A 4,177-nucleotide genomic window follows, 5' to 3' on the forward strand; every position below is an offset into this window, starting at 1 on the left:
CTTATTTCTGGAGTGCAAGCAGACAAAACAGAAAGTTAGTCTGTCTTTTAAAAATCCCAGTAGATCCATAAATGTTCTTTGCAGTCACTAAATGATGATGATCAAAACTGGAAGTACAACGATACAAACGTGCAGAATTATGGGAAATTACTCTCCCTTTTATGCATATTTCACCAAACAATTTCATACACATCAAATTTGATTCCTGATAAAAAATGAAGAAAAAATTAATATTAGCACATTGTGTGTATGATTCATTCATCGGTATCATCACAATCCAATTCCATCTATTCAATACATAGGCTGGTTTGCTCAGTTTTGTAGACTTTCCACTGGCGTACATAAACAATATCCACAATAGAAATAAGGAAAGTTGAATACAACGGGGGAACACAACTGATATGAATGTATAGGCCTCAATCCACACCAAAGCAAAGCTCTGAATGGAAGATCACATGTTGGAGATGATGACATAGGAGTCAGCCAAAGTTCCTTAGAAGTAACCCAACTTCATTCTCTGCATCTCTGAATATTTACAATATTGTAAAAAATGTTACAAATTAGACAGTCCCCGTTAAGTAAGATCTTGAAACAGGTCAACATTAACAAGGCCGCATGGCCAGACGGATTACCTGGACGTGCACTCGGAGCATGTGCTGACCAACTGGCAAGTGTCTTCACTGACATTTTCAACCTGTCCCTGACTGAGTCTGTAATACCTACATGTTTCAAGCAGACCACCATAGTCCCTGTGCCCAAGAACACCAAGGTAATTATTACCTTGGACAAAAACTGGACAAAAAGGTAATGTTCATTTGAGACCGCAACACAGAAACAGACAAATTAGAGACAGATCCCCTTCACACCTTTTTATTGTAGAATTCTGATCTGTAATGAATGAACATTGGCACTAGTTCATCTTGAATAATGTTTTTACATTACAATTAAAACAAGTTTAAATCCAGTTTAAACAATTAATAAAAATGGAATGAATCAACATATAATTTCAATGTACAAATAAGCTAACTTGTTGGTAAATGTTAGACATCTTAGTAAGTAGGCTATTATTACTAAAGCATAATTTTTAGAAAAACAAAAATATCCATACCAGAGGTGGCCAGCCTTGATCCACTCCCTGCTCTACTGGGTGAGCAGACTTCTATTCCAGCCCAACAATAATACACATTATTATCAAGTCATGAGGATTGATACGTTTGTATCAGGTGTGTTAGTGCAGGGTGGGAAGAGAAGCCTGCACACCCAGCAGACCTCCAGGAGCAGGATTGGCCTGCTACAGTTGTAATACGTTTGTAGCCTACATTGTATGTGAATTGTAACTGTATTGTTGTGTACAACATGTGCTAACATCAGTACACACAAATCCTATGGCATACAAGGATGTGCCTGCAGTCTCGTGGACCGTCACTGGGACCTCTTCATCTGCAGTCTCTTGGACCTTCACTGGGACCTCTTCATCTGCAGATAGTATCTTGGGACCTTCACTGGGACCTCTTCATCTGCAGACAGTGTCTTGGGAAGGATCCAATTCAGGAAAGTTGTATTTCAGGTTGAAATGCTGGTGAGCGACCACCGATCCAATGACCAAAGTTATTTTCAGCTGTAGGTAATACCCCTCCCCCCCAAAAAGAAATACTACAAAGTTGCTTAGCAGCAAGGAACAGGGCGTCCATGTATATCGGCGCCATCTTGAAAACCACATGAGTACATGCATCCATCATGCCTCGTGGCAACATTACAGGCTGGTGGTGATGGTGTGGAGTGTGTTTTCATGGCACATATTGGGCCCTTGATAAAAGTGGAGCAACGTTTGAAAACCACAGGATATCTAAACATCATTGCCAATCAGGTGCATCCCTTCATGGCAGCAGTTTATCCATCTGCAAATAGTGTTACGAGGAGCGAAGGGGGGGAACCCAAGAGCAGCCTCAGAAGAGGAAGCCGGTGTTGTGACATTGTATTAGTTTATGTGATGACTGTTGCTCATCGAATGATTAAAGGTTTCTAAATGTGTGATTAAATGAATCAAGCAATTATTAACTTATTAACCTGGGGCTGTAACGCTCGTCTTTAGGTGGAAGAGAGGAGGACCAAGGCGCAGCGTGGTGAATGTTCATGATGACGAATTTTAATGATATCCAACAAAACAGAACACTGACAAAATACAAAATAACAAAACGACGTGAACAGACCTGAACTTGAGAACATAAAACATGAACGCACGAACAGGTAGGTAGGAACAAACAAACGAACGAAACGGTACCGTGTGGTGAAACAAACACAGACACAGCAACAATCACCCACAAACAAACAGTGAGAACAGCCTACCTTAATATGGTTTTCAATCAGAGGAAACGTAAAACACCTGCCCCTGATTGAGAACCATATCAGGCTAATACAATGAACCCAACATAGAAACACATAACATAGAATGCCCACCCAGCTCACGTCCTGACCAACTAAACAAGGCTAAACAAGGGAAATAAGGTCAGGAACGTGACAGGGGCACCATGGGAAAATTAGTTTTATTGAGTTTCTATTTCCCAAATTAACTCAAAGAATATCAGAATATCGATTCTACAACAGTCGCTAATTAATCAATTTCCTCTACAGTCTCATTCTGAACCTCGCATAATCCGGGAATCTGCACAAACCCGGGTCCCACCAATGAGTTCGTACCACACCAATTTTAGTTGATTATTTATTTACTAGAAAGCTAAAATGATGATAAAAGATACACATACACAAAACACAGTCTAGGCTATTGTTTAGAACTTAGTATAACAGGCCAACACACTATGGCGCGTGTTACCCAAAATGGGGATTTAAAAGAAAGAAAAAGAGAAAGTACACGAGAAATATACATTTGGGTGCATTTGTCAGCTATGCTTATTTTAACCCTAGCCTTGCCCCGAACTGCCGCTCTTATGGGTCAGAATATGATGTAATTACGTATTGGAGGTCTTAGATGGGAAGCTCCGCGTGGGTCGTTTAGGCTTCTCAATGACACACTTCTCCGGCGCAACTCTCTGGTTGTCCTCACAATGTCAGTGTCCTTTAGGCTTAGTGGTCTGATTCCTTGCTCTGAAAGGGGTCTTCTGAGGACAGACAGCTCTGTAGCTCAGAGCTCACAGCATAGGAATGAAACAGTGTAGATACCACGATTCTATGGAGAGTGGAGGCTAGGTGGTCCGGCTTGAATTCACCCGCTTAGACACAGCTACTCATCCGTAGCATGGGTAGAAAAAAGATTTCTTTGTCTTCAACCTTGTGTTGCGTTTTGGGTTCGTTGACTTTTTAGGCCTTGGCTGCAGCTCGTGTCACTTAGTCTGATATGTTAATTCTTAACTCACATGTCTTATACCCTCGGGTCAGAAGTGGGCGTAACCGCCTTTAGGGCAATTCTCTGGGCGTACCAAGGCCCAGAGGCAAGGTCTGGGCCTTGGTATGAGGCAAGGTCTAGATTTTACTCAAATCCAATTTTAGACAACTAACTTCACATTTCATCTTTACCAAAACATTTTCTTTGATTTGGACATGTTCCACACAATATACAATGTATAAACATCAAGCATATACTAGGAAAACTCTTAAAGTTACAATGTTTTCGTAATAACGTCATCTATTAACCTTTAATAACAAAACAAAATGACATACATTTTCATATTCCATCTATCGTCATGACCACCATTGTAGTTGACGGAAACCATTGTTCCAAAGTCCCTTTATTGCATGTTTAATGTTCTGAGGCTGGTTCTCCATAGTGAGAGGACAAAGGAATTTTGTCTGTTGCCTAAGATTTACCATGGGCGTGAGGGGGTCATAAAACCTCCACATCTTCCTATCCCTTGAGATCCCTTCTCCTCTGGTGGGGATGAAATCTCTCTGCAGGATTGTGTTCATTGGTAACCTGAGCCGAGCAGGAAAGTCATGACACCGTGATGAATGACCCAAAATGTTTATTGAACACAGAGTAATGGGGAGTGCAGAACCAGGGTAGCTCAGATGAGTTGCAAAAACCAGGAGTGTAGAGTGAGGTTGGAGTTGGCTGAGTAGAACAGGGGAATCCAAGGTAATGGTGGTGAGTGATATCCAGAGCAAGGTGGCTGGTGGTGAGATGTGGAACAGGAGACAGGAGCCAGAGAGGTAACTGCAAGGA

This window comes from Salvelinus namaycush, chromosome 7, assembly GCF_016432855.1.
Source record: "Salvelinus namaycush isolate Seneca chromosome 7, SaNama_1.0, whole genome shotgun sequence".
Taxonomy (NCBI): domain Eukaryota; kingdom Metazoa; phylum Chordata; class Actinopteri; order Salmoniformes; family Salmonidae; genus Salvelinus; species Salvelinus namaycush.